Raw genomic sequence first — 19790 nt, 5'->3', positions numbered from 1 at the left:
TAAAGGTAGCAGGGCTTCCCTGGTGGTGCAGTGGTTAAGAATCCGCCTGCCAATGCAGGAGACACGGGTTCGAGCCCTGGTCTGGGAAGATCCCACGTGCTGTGGAGCAACAAAGCCCATGCGCCACAACTACCGAGCCTGTGCTCTAGAGCCCGTGAGCCACAACTACTGAGCCCACGTGCCTAGATCCCGTGCTCCACAACAAGAGAAGCCACTGCAATGAGAAGCCTGCGCACCTCAACAAAGAGTAGCCCCTGCTCTTTGCAACTAGAGAAAGCCCGCGCGCAACAACGAAGACCCAATGCAGCCAAAAATAAATGTTTTTTAAAAATTAATTAAAGTAAGTAAACAAATAAGGGTAGCAGAATATGCCACCCCAAAATACACTGCTTTGGTATACTGATTATTTTGAGCTTTTTCATTGTTGTTGAAAAACAATAAATGCAGGCAGCGGCTTTCTCTGAACTCCTAATATCTGCCTAAAGACGAAAGGAGCTCAATTGTCATAAATGCCCTCCCCAGGAATTTCATCAATCAGGGAAGACTGACTCATCACAGGAGAGGAGACTAGAAGCCGACACCTAACTCTGTCATAAACTATCATACCTCCCATCTATTCTTCCAAGGGCCCATTCACCTTTCCTAAAAATCACTTACTCTCCCCTCAGAGGCCTACAGCTCCCCTCCCTCTTCCCTATTAAGATGATATTTAAGCCTAAATTCTAAGCCACTTATTTGAGTTACTCATCTGTTTGTGGATAGCTCCTATGTATACATGAGGTATATAAGTTAATAAATTTGTTTGTTTTTATCTTTTTAATCTATCTTTTATTATTGGAGTCTCAGCCAAGAACTCAGAAAGGTAGAGGGAAAATTTTTTCCTCCCCTACAATATTAAAATTAATTATGAATCTACATTTAAAAATGCTAACCTAAGAATATTCATACAAATCAATAGAACAAAATAGAAAGCCCAAATATAGACTCAAATACACAGATGTATTTAGGATATGATAAAGGTAACATTTCAATTCCTAGTGGAAAAGGTGAGTCCATAGCTCACACCTTATACCATATATAATTCCAAGTGGATAAAAGACTTAAATATTTAAAATGAAACTCTAAAAGTAACCAGAATAAATCAAAAAAATTTGTCTACTTGTGTGTGCATATATAAAAAATCTAGGAATGAGGAAAATTTTTCTAAGTATGACACAAAATCCAGAAATCATTCAGAAAAAAAAATTGATAAACTGAACTACATAAAAACAAAAAGGCAGGGCTTCCCTGGTGGCGCAGTGGTTGAGGGTCAGCCTGCAGATGCAGGGGACGCGGGTTCGTGCCCCGGTCCGGGAGGATCCCGCATGCCGCGGAGTGGCTGGGCCCGTGAGCCATGGCCGCTGGGCCTGCGCGTCCGGAGCCTGTGCTCCGCAACGGGAGAGGCCACAGCAGTGAGAGGCCCGCATACCGCAAAAAAAAACAACAACAAACAAAAAAAAAGGCAAACAAAACAAAAAGCCCAAATAACCCGTTGGAAAAAATGGACAACAAATTTGAACAAATAGTTTAAGTTGAAATAAAAATGACTCTTTAATTTATGAAAAAATGCTCAATCTCAATATTAATCAACAAATTAAAACTATACAGATAATCTCCCATGCAGAAAATTCCAAATAATGTATTTTGATACTCCTTCCTCAAGGAGGTGGAGCACAATTCCCCATTCCTTAAGGATGGGCTATACATAGTGACTTCTCTCAAAGAGTACAGTTTAGAAAGGGGTCAGGGGAAACCTAAACTTACGGTGGAGAGATCTTACAAACATTAGTTCAATCAGGTGACCAAGGTCAACCTCAATAGTAATATGGTGTTGATAGTATGTACTCTTGATATGATATGATGAGAATAGCAATTTACCTCTGTGCTTTTCCTCCCCAAAGGGTTTTCAACCCCAGTTTGGTCATGAGGAAAAAAATCAGACAAATTCAAATAGAGGGACATTTTAAACAAAACACCTGACCAGTATTCCTCAAAACTGTCAAGATCATCAAAAATAAGGAAAGTCTGAAAAACTGTCAGAGCCAAGAGAAGTCTGAGATATGACAATTAAATGTGAAGTGGTATCCTGGATGGAATCCAGGAACAGAAAAAGGACTTTGGCAAAAACTAAGGATATCTGAATAAAGTATGGAATTTAGTTAATAATAAGGTATCAACACTGCTTCATTACTTGTAATAAATGTACCATACTAATGTAAGATATTAATTAATAATAAGGGAAATTGGGCATGGGATATATGGAAACTCTATCTTCACAATTTTTTTCTGTAGATCTAAAATTGTAATAAAAAATAAAGTTTATTTTAAAGGAAAAAATTCTATACAGATATGCCATTTTCAGTTATTAGATTGGCAATGTTTAAAATTTGATTTTACACTCAGTTGGTGAGAGTGTAAAGAAACAGGCATTTTTATACATTGTGAGATGAGTAGAAGTATACATTTCTACTCTATGGAGGGCAATTTGGCAATACATTTTCAATTATTAATATCTCTACTTTTCCTTAGCAATTCCATTTCTAGGAATTTATCATTAAAAAAGACTCATGGGATTTTGCCATTTGAAGCAACACGGATGGATTTGGAGGGTATTATGCTAAGTGAAATACATCAGACAGAGAAAGACAAATACTGTACGATATCACTTACATGTGGAACCTAAAAAATACCACAAACTAGTGAATATAACAAAAAAGAAGCAGACTCACAAATATAGAGAATAAGTTAGTAGTTATCAGTGAGGAGAAGACAGGGGGGAGGGGCAATATAGGGACAGGGGAGTAAGAGGTACAAACTATTATGTATAAATAAGCTACAAGGATATATTGTACAACACAAGCAATATAGCAAATATTTATAATAACTATAAATGTAGTATAACCCTTAATAATTGTGAATCACTATATTGTACACCTGTAATTTATATAATATTGTACATCAACTATATTTCAATAAGAGATCAATATTCAAAAAAAGCAGTTCATTACAAAAATTTCTCATCTTTAATTTTATTTTGATCTTCTCTGTTTTCTGTTATTTTATATAATACTTTCTCTCCAAACATAAACCTAATGATGCTAATATTTATTTCTAATCCTCTTTCACCAATACTCTCATTTATTTATTTCCTTTCTAACCCAAATTGTCTAGTATGTTTGTCAAAGATTTGAAAGCAAGTCTCTCCCTCCTTCTGAAACATGACTGTTATAATGCCTTTAACATTCTACTCTTTTTCCTATAAAAGCTCAATATTTCAAATGCATTTATTTAATAATAATTCGTTAAGTGCCAACTATGTGTTAGATTTAAGATAGGGTGATATAAATACAGCCCCTGCCCTTGAGAAGTTTACTCTGGGGAACTACTGAGTCGTTAAATAGCAGTTATGATTTTGGAGTCAGGTCAACTTGATTCGAATTCTGGATTCTAAAAGTATTAGTTCTATTTCTGTAGGCAAATTATTGGCCTCCTTGAGTCTCAGTTTTCTGAATGACTCCTTTTCCTTCTTTGGGACTAGATGTGACTTATTTAAAACCACATAATGATAGAAGGTCCCTTCTAGTACTGACTCTTTTTGGCCCTTCTCTCTTTCTTTATAAAAGTTGGATTTCCATTCATACTTTGTAGGTTTATTTATTTATTTACTGGTTGCGTTGGATCTTTGTTGCTGCGAACGGGCTTTCTTTAGTTGTAGCTCATGGGCTCTAGAGCACAGGCTCAGTAATTGTGGCACACGGGCTTAGTTGCTCTGTGGCATGTGGGATTTTCCCAGACCGGGGCTCGAACCTGTGTCGCCTGCATTGGCAGGCAGATTCTTAACCACTGCGCCACCAGGGAAGTCCCATTCATACATCGTATAATACCCATCTTCCCTACCATACTCTGAGCTATATAAGGGCAGGGACCACAACTATTTTTTTTCACCAGGGTTCAGTTAGCTCCTAACAGCACCGGCACATAGAGTCCACTAATAGATACAAGCCATTCTTATTCTTTTTACCCTGGTTTCCAGGATTAAACTTGAACAGACCCATTTACTCTGTTCCTTCCTACTTGAGTCAGGTACTCTCCCTCATGTGTCCCATCTGTAATGTTGTCTTTCATTTGTCATATCCCCAACCACAATGTCAGCATGGGCAGTGTTTCAAATCAGTTTAACCCATCAGGACGAAAAGGATCTGGTTCCTTGAAGGATCATTAACACACACTGAATGAACAAATATAAGACTAATTGCAATTACTTTATTTTAGTGGCTTTTCAGGCCCTTAAAAAGGTTCTTTTCGGATGGAGTTGTGTCACTCAGGCAACCATCTTCACTATGGAGTCCTAATCACTATGATACTGTTTTTTAGGTCACAAAGATTAATTCAAATGATCTCTTCTATTGCTTCATATTAGATTACATGGTCTGAAAGTACACCCCTCTTTCTCTAGTACCTAGAGGCAAACCTGAAATTGTAAATACAAATCAAGAGAAGTTTCTAGCTATATACACTGATTTTGAGGTCAAGAAAGATAGGGTCTTTGTGCAGTAAAATAAGAAAAAATAGAGTGAATAGAACTTTTTTTTTTAATAAATTTGTTTATTTTTGGCTGCGTTTGGTCTTCATCGCTGTGCACAGGTGTTCTCTAGTTGCGGTGAGCGGGGGCTACTCTTTGTTGTGGTGCGCGGGCTTCTCATTGCTGTGGCTTGTCTTGTTGCAGAGCATGGACTCTAGGCACGCAGGCTTCAGTAGTTGTGGCACGAGGGCTCAGTAGTGTGGCTCAGGGGCTGTAAAGAGCGCTCAGTAGTTGTGGCACACGGGCTTAGTTGCTCCGCGGCATGTGGGATCTTCCCGGACCAGGGATCGAACCCGTGTCCCCTGCATTGGCAGGCGGATTCTTAACCACTGTGCCACCAGGGAAGTCCTAATAAAACTTTTAATGAAGAAAGAATGACAGGGCTTCCCTGGTGGCGCAGTGGTTGAGAGTCCACCTGCCGATGCAGGGGACACGGGTTCTTGCCCAGGTCTGGGAAGATCCCACATGCCGCAGAGCGGCTAGGCCCGTGAGCCATGGCCGCTGAGCCTGTGCGTCCGGAGCCTTGCTCTGCAACGGGAGAGGCCACAACAGTGAGAGGCCCACGTACCGAAAAAAAAAAAAAAAAAAAAAAAAAGAAAGAATGACAGACTGAAATAGTAGAAAATAAATAACATACAGCCAGAGTTGGTTTTCTTTGGGTTACTGAATTAGATTCCTTCTTAGTTATTTCACAAAGACTGATGATATGTTTTTTAATCCTGTGCTTGTTTCCAGGCAAGAAGTTTTTACACTAGCAGACAATTCATTCATGATGCTTTTAGAAGACAGACCTCGTATCACTTTGCCCCAAGTCTACTTTGCCCTGAGAGCACAACAAAGCACCCTACTGGGAAGGCTTCCAAGTGACATTTGATCTTTCTGGTCTAGTCTCCCTGCTGGTTTGGGTTCCCTCTAAAATAGACTGATGATTGGAAACTGTGTCATTACCCATCAATAGCCTGAGTTCAAGTTAGCCTCACCTTAGTCCTACAAAATATATTGCAGATTACACTCATACCTGTAGAGTTCTAACTGTAAGCAATAAATGTGTAAAAGATGAAAATAAGTGCTTACTTGGGACCATAGGCTGTCCCTTCTCTACCCTTCTTTCATCCCCTCAGAGCAGAGGACAAATTATAGATAGCTAGGTTAAAAACATAGGTATGAAATAGAAGCATTTGGAGAGAGTGCAATAACTAGAAGCCATTTGTTTCATTGGAGGATTAGATATAAATATTAATGGAAAAGAAGAGCAAAGTAGTTTGGAGACTGTGGCTGGGACAAAAGTAACAATGACTTGGGCCGGCTTTTCTCCCACTTTGATCCTGAGGTGATCCTAGAGGTGGTGGGAATCCTGCTAGCTTGCTGAGGAGCAGAGCTACTGCCTTTCATGGTAGCATAAATTTACTCTGCGCAGACAGAAGAGAAGGAAGAATCTAGGAACTCCTTGTTCTAGAGTCCTTCCATCTGGCAGATGCCATACCAGCCCTGATCTTCCAGACACAAACCCAAGATAAAATTATGAAAGAAAGAAAGAAAGAGCTATTAAGGAAGAAATTTAACAATATTTAATAAGAGACCTGGAAGAGGGAAAAAATACAGAGCAGAAAATGTTTTGAAGAAATAATGACTGAAAAAAAAGAAATAATGACTGAGAACTCCTCAGAAATAGAGAAAGCGGGGGCTTCCCTGGTGGCGCAGTGGTTGAGAATCTGCCTGCCAGTGCAGGGAACACGGGTTCGAGCCCTGGTCTGGGAAGATCCCACATGCCACGGACCAACTAGGCCTGTGAGCCACAGTTACTGAGCCTGCGCATCTGGAGCCCTGCTCCACAACAAGAGAGGCCGCGATAGTGAGAGGCCCGTGCACCGCGATGAAGAGTGGCCCCCGCTTGCCGCAACTAGAGAAAGCCCTCGCACAGAAACGAAGACCCAACACAGCCATAAGTAAAAAATAATTAATTAATTAATTTTAAAAAAAAGAAATAGAGAAAGCAATTGTTATGAGGAAAATTCTAGCTTTAAAAATATTGATCAGGGAATTCCCTGGCAGTCCAATGGTTAGGACTTGGCACTTTCACTACCATGGCCAGGTTCAATTCCTGGTAAAAGAGATGATGTTGGCCCAGCAGACAAAGGAATGGAGTTTGTGCATGCCGCAGGTTATAAAAATATAATAATAATAATATTGATCAGAAAACACAAGGACTGAATATAAATGAGCCAATAACTTAACTCAAGGAAAATTACAACTCAAGCTACAAAAAGAACCATTGAATAGATTCAAAGAACCATACAGGAAGGAAAAAATAAAGATAATAACAGAAATTAAGGAAATAGAAAATAAAACAGCAAGTCAGAGAGTGATCAAAACCAGAAATCAGCTATAGTGGACTTGGATGTGAGTTGCCCAGATTCCCCTTCAGTGAAAGAGAGTGTTGTCATGAGACAGTCTCCAGCTGTCAGCCCCTGGAAGAGCACCTTAGCTGTAGACAAATGCCCTTTCCCAAGGTCATACCTTCCCTGTGCAGCCCATAACCAGTGACTGATTTGGCTAGGGTATAAGGCAGAAACATTTAATTTAAGGTGGGCCAACCCTGACATTTTAGCTCCAGAACTGCCCCTAGAGGTTAGTCAAGCCTTTGATTCCTGCTTGCATCACTTTCTGATTTCTCCCTCTCCCCAATCCCACTTTCTTCCCTTTCCTTCTATTGGTGTTGGTCCTAAGGTGCTCCCCAATATCCTGTACCCTAACCTCTGTCTCAGAGTCTGCTTCCTGAAGAACCCTACCAGGGCACTGGTCTTTGGAAAGATTAATAACATGAATAAATCTCTACCAAGACTGAAAAAGAAAACAAGAGAAAAATCAAATAAACAAAATATACAATCTAAAAGAGACATTAACTACTGACAGAGCAGACAAAAAAATATGGTGATAACTTTGAAAACCTGCAAGAAACAAAGTTCTGCAAAAACATAAGATGAAATAACTAGCATAAAAATAAATAGGGGGCTTCCCTGGTGGCGCAGTGTTTGAGAGTCCGCCTGCCAATGCAGGGGACACGGGTTCGTGCCCCGGTCTGGGAAGATCCCACATGCCACGGAGCAGCTGGGCCCGTGAGCCATGGCCGCTGAGCCTGAGTGTCCGGAACCTGTGCTCTGCAACGGGAGAGGCCACAGCAGTGAAAGGCTCGCGTATTGCAAACAAACAAACAAACAAATAAATAGAAAACTTGAATAAACCAATAATGACATAAGAAATTGAAATGATCACCTACTTCCCTCAATACAAATCCTGCCTAGATGTTTTTACATGTGAATACCACAAGCTTTCAAGTACTAAATAATTCCGTGATTATACAACTTCTTCCAAAAAACAGAAAGGAGATAACATTTCCAAACTCTGTTAATGAAACCAGTATAATCTATATTATAAAGCCAGGTAGGTTGGTATGTAAAAAATATGATCAAGCTAATCACTCATGTAATGCAACAAGTTTAAATAAAATATGAGCTAATCGAATCCAAGTGTTTTTTAACACATTATGATAATATTAATTGGTTACAGCGCATAATCAAAAGTTAAATATGAAAACACTTAATTAAAAAATAAATAAATTTTTTAAACATTTTTAATCCATGAAGCCATAATGGTACTCAAAAAGGAAAGAGGAAAAGGAAAGTTCTTCTTTACAGTAGAATGTCAGCTAAAAATTGAATAAAGACTGATAAGATTTTGCAACCTTCAGTGTAATAATTGATTCAGACATGGATGACCACTGGTTGCTAAAATTCATTAGGTGAAGATTTGTTGGGAAGACACGAGATAGTCACACAATGTCAAAGTATCACCTTAAAGAGTAGTTACAAATTCCAAAGTGAAATCTGCGTCTAGACCTTGGAGAAATCTGGTGGTCATCACTTTAATAAAGTGATAACATTTTTAATGTAATGATGAGACAACCTGAATTGTGTATCTTCTCACACAATGGAATATAAAATCCTCAATCTCATGCATGAAGTATTCTTGCCAAAAACGTTTTATCTGAATCTAATCAAGCTTCCAGTCTTAATTTCTAATTTACAGGAAATATAGAAAATTAATCAAAGAACACTATAAGGAGACAAACAACTAGAATGTGGTATATTGTACAAGAAAACTGACCTTTTCTCTTCAAAAGGTCAATATTAAAAAAAAATCTTTTTTCGTTAAAAGGAACTAAAAAGATATTACAATCAAATAGAATGCCTAAGACTTTATTGAATCCTGGATTTTTCAAAGAAAACTACAAAACATATTTTGGGGACAATTAAGCATATTTGAATATGAACTAGACATTAAATGCTATTATGGAATGGCTGTATATTTCTTAGGTTTTATAATGATATTGTGATTACATAGAAGAATGTCCTTATTCTTAGAAGATGCATGCTGAGGTATTTAGGGACCAAGAATGTGTCTGCTTACTCTTGTGTCTGCTTATCTAGCAGGGTAACCAATCAACAACAAATAGAAAAAGAGGTTTATCAAATATGGCCAAAATGTTAACAAATGGCAAATTATTTCTATTCTTTCAACTTTTCTTCGGTGCAAAATTTTTCAAATAAAACATAAAAAATATAATCATAAAATGAATCATGATAAGTTAGCAGTATAAAAAAACACAAGTGTGTTTCTACATTTGAAACTGATCAGTTTTATTTTACCACACTAATTAACTAAGGGGGAAAAGTAATTTCTTTCAGCAATGTTTTATAGTTTTCTGTGTACAAGTCTTGTACCTTCTTAGTTAAGGTTATTCTTTAGTATTTTATGCTATTTTTGATGCTATTGTAAATGGAATCATTTTCTTAATTTCCTTTTCAGATCATCACTGCTAGTATAAAGAAATACAACTGATTTTTGTGTTGATTTTTATACTCTGCAAATATAATTAGCTCTAATAGTTTTGTGGGGGGGTTTGGTTTCAGTTTTTTTGGCCGCACCACACAGCCTGTGGGATCTTAGTTCCCCAACCAGGGATCGAACCCATGCCCCTACCGTGGAAGTGTGGAGTCTTAACCACTGGACCACCAGGGAAATCCTATAATTAGCTTTAATAGTTTTTTGATGGATGATTTAGAGTTTTCTATATGTAACATCATGTCATGTGTGTATAGACATAACTTTATTTCTGCCTTTTGAAGTAAGATTATGTTTATTTCTTTTTTTCTTGCCTAACTTCACTGGCTAGAACCTCTAGTACCATGTTGAAAAGAAGTGGTAAAAATGTGTATTCTTGTTCCTGACTTTAGGGGAAAAACTTTCAGCTTTTCACCACTGAGAACGATGTTAGTTGTGGGCTTTACATATATGACCTTTATCATGTTGAGGAAGTTCCCTTCTACTCCTCGATTATTCAATGTTTTCATCATGAAACGGTGCTAGATTTTCTTAAATGTTTCTTCTGAAACAATTATGTGGTTTCTTCCTTCTTTCTATTAATGGGTATATTACACTGATTTTCATGTTGAACCACCCTTGTGTCACAGGGATAAATCCCACTTGGTAATAGTGTATAATTCTTTTAATATGTCATTGAATTCAGCTTCTTTTTAGTATTTTTGTTCAGGATTTTGGTATCTATATTCACAAGGTACATTGGTCTATCATTTTCTTATAGTGTCTTTGGTTCTGGTATGAGGGTAATGCTTGCCTCCTAGAACAAGTTAGAAAGAGTTTGAGAAAGACTGGTATTAATTCTTCTTTAAATGTTGGATAGAATTCAGCAGTGAAGCCATCTGGTCCTGAGCTTTTCTTTGTTGGGAGGTTTTGATTACTGATTCAATCTCCTTGTTATTGATTTATTCTGTTTTTCTTGAGTCGGTTTTGGTAGTTTATGGGTTTCTATGAATTTTTCCATTTCATCCAACTTATACGATTTCTTGGTATACAGTGATTCACAATATTTTCTTAATTATCCTTTTTATTTATGTAAAATTGACAATGCCCACCTTTCATTTCCAATTTTAGTATTTGAGTTTGTTTTGTTTTGTTTTTTAATCTAGCTAAAGGTTTCTCAATTTTCTTGATATTTTCAAAGAACTTCTGGTTTCATTAATTCCATTGTTTTTCTATTATTGACTTCATTTATATCTGCTCTAATCCTTATTATTTCCTCCATCTCCTAACTTTAGGTTTAGTTCTTTTTCTGGTTTGTTAAGGTATACAGCTAGGTTATTGATTGGAGATCTTTCTTCTTTTTAAATGTAGACACTTAGTGTAAAAATTTACCCATGAGCACTGCTTTCACTACATCCATGAGTTTTCATATGTTGCATTTTCATTCTCATTAATCTCTAAGTATTTTCTAATTTCCCTTGTGATTTATTCTTTGATCCACTGGTTATTTTATTTTATTTTTTTTAAGATTTATTTATTATTTATTTATTTTTTGGCTGCATCGGGTCTTAGTTGTGGCACGCAGGATCTTTGTTGAGGCTTGCGGGATCTTTAATTGAGGCATGCAGGCTTCTCTCTCATTGCGGTGCGCGGGTGTCTCTCTAGCTGTGGTGTGCAGGTTTTCTCTCTCTAGCTGTGGAGTGGAGGCTCCAGGGCATGTGGGCTCTGTAGCTGTGGTACATGGGTTCCAGAGCATGTGGGCTCTGTAGTTTGTGCCATGCAGGCTCTCTAGTTGAGGCACATGAGCTCAGTAGTTGTGGCACGTGGGCTTAGTTTCCCTGTGGCTTGTGGGATCTTAGTTCCCTGACCAGGGATCGAACCTGCGTCCCCTGCATTGTAAGGCAGACGCTTTACCGCTGGACCACCAGGGAAGTCCCTCCATTGGTTATTTTAAATTGTATTGTTTAATTTCCACATAGATGTGAGTTTTCTAGCTTTCCTTCTGTTATTTCTTCTTATATTATTGATTTCATTTGTATCTGCTCTATTTTCTTCTATTATTGATTCTATTGATTTCTTCATTCCATTTTGGTCAGAAAAAATACGCTGCATGATTCCAATTTTTTAAAACTTACTGAGACTTGTTTTGTGGCCTAATATATTGTCTATCCTGGAAAATGTTTCAGGTATACTAGAGAAGAATGTGTATTCTGTTGTTTTGGGGTATTCTACAGATATCTGTTAGGTCTAACTGGTTTATAGTATTATTTAAGTTTCCTATTTCCTTACTGAACTTCTGTTATCTATATATTATGGAAAGTGGGGTATTGAAATTTCCAAATATTGTGGAGCTGTCTATTTACTCTTTCAATTCTGTTTGAGTCATACGTTCCTGGGCTCGTGTTTGGTACAGATATAATTGTTATATCTTCTTGATGAACTGACCCTTCCATTAATATACGATTACTTATTGTCTCTTGGAAGTTCAGATATACAGTTTTTACTTTCTACATTTCTTTTTTGAATATAATGAGCATGTAATCATTTTATAATAGAAAAAAAAAGAGTAAGGTAAAGGGAGTAATATCTTCTCACTCAGAATGTAGGACCCATAGTGGGAAAATACCTCAATATAATAAAGGCCAAATATGACAAACACAGCTAACATCATACTCAACAGTGAAAACCTGAAAGCATTTCCTCTAAGATGAGGAACAAGACAAGAATGTCCACTCTCACCACTTTTATTCAACATAGTTTTGGAAGTCCTCGCCATGGCAATCAGAGAAGAAAAAGAAATAAAAGAAATTCAAACTGGAAAAGAAGAAGTAAGACTGTCACTCTTTGCAGATGACATGATGCTATACATAGAAAATCCTAAAGACACTACCAGAAAGCTACTAGAGCTCATCAATGAATTCGGTAAAGTTGCAGGATACAAAATTAATATACAGAAATCTATTGCATTTCTATACACTAACAATGAACTATCAGAAAGAGAAATTAAGGAAACAATCCCACTTACCATCACATCAAAAAGAATAAAAATACCTAGGAATAAACATACCTAAGGAGGTAAAAGACCTGTACCCCAAAAACTATAAGACACTGATGAAAGAAATTGAAGACAACACAAACAGATGGAAAGATATACCATGTTCTTGTACTGAAAGAATCAATATCATTAAAATGACCATACTACCCAAGGCAATCTACAGATTCAATGCATTCCCTATCAAATTACCAATGGCATTTTTCATAGAACTAGAACAAAAAATTTTGAAATTTGTATGGAAACACAAAAGGCCCTGAACAGACAAAACAACCTGAGAAAGAAGAACATAGCTGGAGGAATCCCTGACTTCAGACTACACTACAATGCTATAGTAATCAAAACAGTATGGTATTGGCACAAAAGCAGACACATAGATCAATGGAACAGGATAGGAAGCCCAGAAATAAACCCACACACTTATGGTCAATTAATCTATGACAAATGAGGCAAAAATATACAATGGAGAAAAGACAGCCTCCTGAACAAGTGGTGCTGGAAAAGCTGGACAGCTACATGTAAACAAATAAAATTAAAACATCTTCTAACACCATATAGAAAAATAAACTCAAAATGGATTAAAGACCTAAATGTAAGAACAGATACTATAAAACTCTTAGAAGAAAACATAGGTAGAACACTCTTTGACATAAATCACAGCAACATTTCATTGGATCCATCTCTTAGAGTAATGGAAACAAAAGCAAAAAAAAGGGGGGGGGAACCTAATTAAACTTAAAAGCTTTTGCACAACAAAGGAAACCATAAACAAAACTAAAGGACAAGCTACAGGATGGGAGAAAATATTTGCAAATGATAGGACTGGCAAGAGATTAATTTCCAAAATATACAAACAGTTCATACACCTTAATATCAAAAAAACAAACAACCCAATCAAAAAAATGAGCAGAAGACCTAAGCAGACACTTCTCCAAAGAAGACACACAGATGGCCAAAAGGCACATGAAAAGATGCTCAACATCACTAATTATTAGAGAGATAGAAATTAAAACTACAATGAGGTACCAACATACACTGGTCAGAATGACCATCAGCAAAAAGTATACAAATATGGAATTCCCTGGTGATCCAGTGGTTAGGACTCAGCGATTTCATTACCGGGGCGAGGGTTCAATCCCTTCTCAGGGAACTAAGATCCCACAAGCTGCATGGCATGGAAGAAAAAAAAGTTTACAAATAATAAATGCTGGAGAGGGTATGGAGAAAAGGGAACCCTCCTACACTGTTGCTGGGAATGTAAATGGCTACAACCACTATGGAGAACAGTATGGAGGTTCCTTACAAAACTAAAAATAGAGTTGCCATGTGATCCAACAAACCTACTCCTGGGCATATATCCAGAAAAGACAAAAACTCTAGTTGGAAAAGATACACACACCCCAGTGTTCATAGCAGCACTATTTACAATAGCCAAGATGTGGAAGCAACCTAAATGTCCACCGACAGAGTAACAGATAAAGAAAATGTGGCATATATATTATATATATATAATACACACACACACACACACACACAATGGAATACTACTCAACCATAAAAAAGAAAGAAATAATGCTATTTGCAGGAATATGTATGGACCTAGAGATTATCATACTAAATGAAGTATATTAGACAAAGACAAATATCATATCACTTATATGTGGCATCTAAAAAAATGACACAAATGAACTTATTTACGAAACAGAAATAGACTCACAGACATAGAAAACAAACATGGCTACTGCTGGAGCATGAGGGATGACTCAAATTCTGTTTGGAGGCATCTTTGAGCTTGCTGAGTAGACATCATAAGCAAAGCTCACCCTCCCGAGTTGAAGAAATTTATGGACAAGAAGTTATCATAAAAATTAAATGGTGGCAGACATGTCCAAGGAATACTGTAGGGATTCAATCCCTTTATGAATCTTGTGATAGATGAATGTGTGGAGATGGCAACTAGTGAGCAACAGAACAATACTGGAATGGTGGTAATACGAGGAAATAGTATCATCATGTTAGAAGCCTTGGAACAAGTATAAACAACGGCTGTGTTCACCAGAGAAATCAACTGCTTCTATGTGTCCCCTCTCCACATTTTATTATGATAAAATCTGAGTCATGTACATTTTCTTACTGAACTTTTTTGCTAAATAAACTTTTGTAATAGTCAAAAACAAACAAACAAACAAAAAAGAAAACAAACTTATCGTTGCCAAAGGGGAAGGGGGGGAGGGATAAATTGGGAATTTGGGATTAACAATTACACACTACTATATATAAAATACATAAACAACAAGGACCTACTGTATAGCACAGGGAACTATATTTAATATCTTGTAAAAATGTACAGTGGAAAAGTATCTGAAAAAGTATATGTATGTATATGTATACCTATAACTGAATCACTTTGCTGTATACCTGAAATACTATAAATCAACTATACTTTAAAAAAAAAAGGAGGGGGCTTCCCTGGTGGCACAGTGGTTAAGAATCCACCTGCCAGTGCAGGGGACATGGGTTCAAGCCCTGGTCCGGGAAGATCCCACATGCCGTGGAGCAACTAAGCCCATGCACCACAACTACTGAGCCTGTGCTCTAGAGCCCGTGAGCCACAACTACTGAGCCTGTGCGCCACAACTACTGAAGCCCAAGCACCCTTGAGCCCATGCTCTGCAACGAGAAGCCACCACAATGAGAAGCCCTCGCACCACAACGAAGAGTAGCCCCTGCTCCCCACAACTAGAGAAAGCCTGTGTGCAGCAACGAAGACCGAACACAGCCAAAAATAAATAAATTAATTTTTTTTTAAAAAGTAGGACCTTCTGCAAAACAACTGGTTTAGACTCTTCAAAAAAAAATTGTAACTGGGAATTCCCTGGTGGTCCAGTGGTTAGGTTTCCCTTCTTTCACTGCCCAGGGCACAGTTTCAATCCCTGATAGGGGAACTAAGCTCCCACAAGCCACAAGGCAGGGCCAAAAAAAAAAGTAGTGAAGAAAGTAATGGGGGAATTGATCCTGAAAAAGTTTTAATAACCAAATATAATGTGTAAACATTGACTGGATTTTGTTTAGAAACATTCTGAACAAATGTGAAATTTTGAAAAACTCTGGTTTTGATCTCTACAACTTTTAAATAATTTAGTAAAAATATTATATATGCTGTAATATATATCAACTTTAGAAAAATATAACACACTAAATTAGGTAGAGGGAATATAAGTATTCATTGTATTGCTTTTTTCAGTTCTTCAGTGTGTTTTGTTTTTTGTTTGTTTGTTTGTTTTGCGGTACGCGGGCCTCTCAGTGTTGTGGCCTCTCCCGTTGCGGAGCACAGGCTCCGGACGCGCAGGCTCAGCGGCCATGGCTCACAGGCCCAGCCGCTCCGCGGCATGTGGGATCTTCCTGGACCGGGGCCCGAACCCGTGTCCCCTGCATGGGCAGGCGGACTCTCAACCACTGCGCCACCAGGGAAGCCCTGTTTTGTTTTTTATAAATTTATTTATTTATTTTTGACTGTGTTGGGCCTTTGTTGCTGCGCGGGCTTTCTCTAGTTGCGGAGGGGCTACTCTTCGTTGTGGTGCGCGGGCTTCTCATTGTGGTAGCTTCTCTTTGTTTCAGAGAAAGGGCTCTAGAGCGAAGGCTCAGTAGTTGTGGTGCACAGGCTTAGTTGCTCCACAGCATGTGGGATCTTCCCCAACTAGGGCTCAAACCCGTGTCCCCTGCTTTGGCAGGCAGATTCTTAACCACCGCACCACCAGGAAAGTCCCTTCAGTGTGCTTTAATGCTTTTCTAATGAAGGTCTGAAGGAGAAAGGGGAAATTTATGGCTTCTCGTCGGGAAACATGCAAGAAAAGAGTGAAGCGATATTTAAAGTACCTAAAGGAAAAAAAAAACTTAGAATTTTATGTTTGGCAAAATTTTCCTTCAAAAGTGAAGAAATAATTTCTCAGACAAAAACTGAGGGCATTGGTCACCAGTAGATGTGTCTCGCAAGAAATGTTAGAAAATTTTCAGAGGAGGGTGAGGAAAGTGATTGGAAGGGCTGGAGAAGTTTCCCGAGGGGCGGCGGCAAAAGGCTGCTGTGACCGGATCTTACCCACTTCTTTTGTCACCGCGGGACCGTCGCGAAGTCCACACGCTTCCGCAAGACCCGAGCACTCTCACTACCCGCGCAGCCAAGTCGGCGTGCGCCGCCCAGTAATTCCGACCGGAACCGCAACGGGAGCCGTGCAGGTTCCGGAGAGGTGGTGCGCCCCACTCCGGACGTAAAGCGGGGAGGACCACGGCTCATTCTCGCCTGGGGCTCCGCCCACAGACACATCTCAGGTGCAAACCCCGCCCAGCCAGGGATCTTTTGAAGGATCATTTGCACAGAAAGCTGGCTCTGCTGGGATGCTTGGACTTGGGAGAGGCTGTAAAGGTCCCTAATCCGGTTGGGGTTTCAGGGAGGATCGGGAGCTGAGTACTTCAAGAGTTATCTAGGCAAAAGGGGACAGGAAGAGCCTTCTGGGCAGAAATTGTACGGAGAAAGGTCTTGAGGTAGAGAAAAAGGAGGCTAGACTTGTAGGCAGAGGCAGATTTATAGTGAAGCTAATGAAGCTTAAGTTTCAGAACCTGTCATTTGCACTACCCCTTTCAAGGCTCGGTACCTAATTTTTGCATTATTTTTCTCGAGGGCCTCCCGAATTGTGTAAGGTTTAGACCCCACAAAACTTGACTCCACATAGGGAGCCAGTGGAAAAGAGGGACATGATCAGATAATTGTTTATAAAAATGATCATCTGATAGCCTATGATCGGAGTAGGTAGGAGTAAGGCGAGGAGATCAGATGAGAGAAGGTAATGGTCTGGATTAGTGTGGTGGCAGTGAAGATGGAGAGGAGAGAATGGATTCCGCTTACAGTTAAGAGAGAGTAGTGCAGGACTTTGATTGGCCCTATCTAAAACAGTACCATGGGCTTCCCTGGTGGCGCAGTGGTTGAGGGTCTGCCTGCCGATGCAGGGGACGCGGGTTCGTGCCCCGGTCCGGGAAGATCCCACGTGCCGCGGAGCGGCTGGGCTCGTGAGCCATGGCCGCTGAGCCTGCGCGTCCGGAGCCGTTGGCCGCAACAGTGAGAGGCCCGCGTGCCGCAAAATAAATAAATAAATAAATAAACAAACAGTACCATACTACACCACCAGTTAATAGGTGTCCTTTTGCCCTGTTTTATACTTTTGACTTATTACCACCTGATATATATTTTATTTTCTTTTAGTCTGCTAAATAATTTTCAAAAGGTTGAAAACATATCTCTTATAAAAATATAAAATGAACACATGACAAAGATTTTATTCATCATAATAAACTACTCATCCATTATTATCTTAAATAATGAGGGAACCAGTAAGATGGTAGGTAAGACTTGTTCAAATGAGAATTTGAGTTTCAGAGATTTAGATTATCAGCCAAAGGAATACTGAAATGAATTTGCTAATAGTTGCAAAAATACTAATATCCTATGAAGCAAAAAACTGTAATTCTGGGAGTTATTTCTTCAACCAGATGGAAATGGATTCCATCTCTACTAGACAAAATCCATTTGCATTACTAGGAATAGGAAGTATTTGCATTGTTCTCAGACAAGAATTATTTGCATTGCTATCAGTTTTCTACAAGTTAGCCTCTACCTACAAAGTTGTATGATAGCTTAGTCAATATAAAGGCAATCAAAGGTATACCCCAGCACTACAATGAAAGATGACCCAGTAATCCTCTTCTGCCCATTTACAAGTTCTGGACAATTTTTCTGGACATGTCTACCCTCACTAGAATGTAAGATTTAAAAGAACAAGGATTTTGTTTAATTCATTGTTGAGTTATGAGCACTTAAAACTCTATATGGTACATAGCTCTCAATAAATATATATTGAATGAGTGAGTGAAAGATGAGAAAGTAGGGATATGAGTGTAAACAATTTCTTCAAGAAGTTTGTTACAAGGACCTAGCAATTGTTAGGTGGAAGAAAGTATATGTATAGAGAAAGGCCTTTTTTAAAAAAGTTCAAAGACATTTAAATCCAGATAAGGACCCAATGAAGAGAGAGTGAATACACCGGAGAGGAGGTATCTTTTTCAAAGGCTTTCACCAAATATGGAGTGTCAGGACCAGAGCCACAATCTTCCTGGGAAGGGCCCCTTCCCACTCCAAGCCTCTAAAAATTGGGGGAGCAAGAGAGAGAGGGTTGGACTAGATCAACTATTCTCAACTGTTTTGGTCTTGGAACTCCTTCACACTCTTAAAAATTATTGAGAACTATTGAGATTTTGTTTGTCTATCAATATTTGCCAAATTAGACATTAAAACTGAGTAACTTTTAAAAATATTTTTTCACTAAAAATAATAAACCCATTACATGTTAACATAAATATCTTTATGAAAAATAATATATTTTCATAAAGAAATTTAGTCAGAAGAGTAACATTGTTTTACAAATCTCTTGCAAATTAATGTCTGGCTTAATAAACCTGGATTCTTTATAAAAAAATCTTCAGAAAGAATATGATATAGGTCAGAAACTCAGCTCTAAAGAAGAGTTCTAGAGAAGAAGTAAAAGGAGATAAAATCTTTTCTTTTTCTTATTCCTAATTGATCTAACATACGTTTGTTCAAAATAAATAAATGGATAAATAAAATGAATGACAGCAATGTTATAAGGGAGAAGTAGGAGTTGGAAATACTATATTACAAGGCACTTGCAATACTTGTGAATTGCTATATTGTTATTTGAAAAAGAGCCTAGGGACTTCCCTGGTGGCACAGTGGTTAAGAATCTACCTGCCAATGCAGGGAACACAGGTTTGAGCCCTGGTCCAGGAAGATCCCACATGCCACGGATCAACTAAGCCTGTGTGCCACAACTACTGAGCCTGCACTCTAGAGCCCGCAAGCTACAACTACTGAGCCTGTGTGCCACAACTACTGAAGCCCACGCGCCTAGAGCCTATACTCTGCAGCAAGAGAAGCTACCGCAATGAGAAGCCCGCACACTGCAACAAAGAGTAGCCCCTGCTCACCGCAACTAGAGAAAGCCCACACACAGCAACAAAGACCCTATGTAGCCAAAAATAAATAATAAATAAATTCATTTTTTAAAAAAAGACTTATATTTAAAAAAGAAAAGAAAAAGAACTTGATTGCTAGTAACCATAGCAAACTCAAGGGCAAGCACACACAAAGAAAAAACAGTAGTGAAAGTG

At 38.5% G+C, this 19790-nt stretch overlaps 1 protein-coding gene and 1 pseudogene across 1 annotated transcript in view; one reads left to right on the top strand and one right to left on the bottom strand.

Annotated features, from left to right (window-relative positions):
• Nucleotides 1–16743, bottom strand: part of MORC1 (MORC family CW-type zinc finger 1) — a 352246-nt gene extending 335503 nt beyond the window's left edge. Inside the window, exon 1 of the mRNA XM_033432194.2 lies at nucleotides 16651–16743. The gene's annotated coding sequence lies outside the window, so the exon portion shown is untranslated. The remainder of the gene's footprint in view (nucleotides 1–16650) is intronic.
• On the top strand, nucleotides 14299–14694 carry LOC117202249 (small nuclear ribonucleoprotein G-like; annotated as a pseudogene).
• Nucleotides 16744–19790: the final 3047 nt, after the last annotated feature.

This window comes from Orcinus orca, chromosome 5 (genome assembly GCF_937001465.1).
Source record: "Orcinus orca chromosome 5, mOrcOrc1.1, whole genome shotgun sequence".
NCBI lineage: Eukaryota > Metazoa > Chordata > Mammalia > Artiodactyla > Delphinidae > Orcinus > Orcinus orca.
Note: the sequence above shows the minus strand (reverse complement) of the source record. Positions and strands in the feature narration are given on the sequence as shown.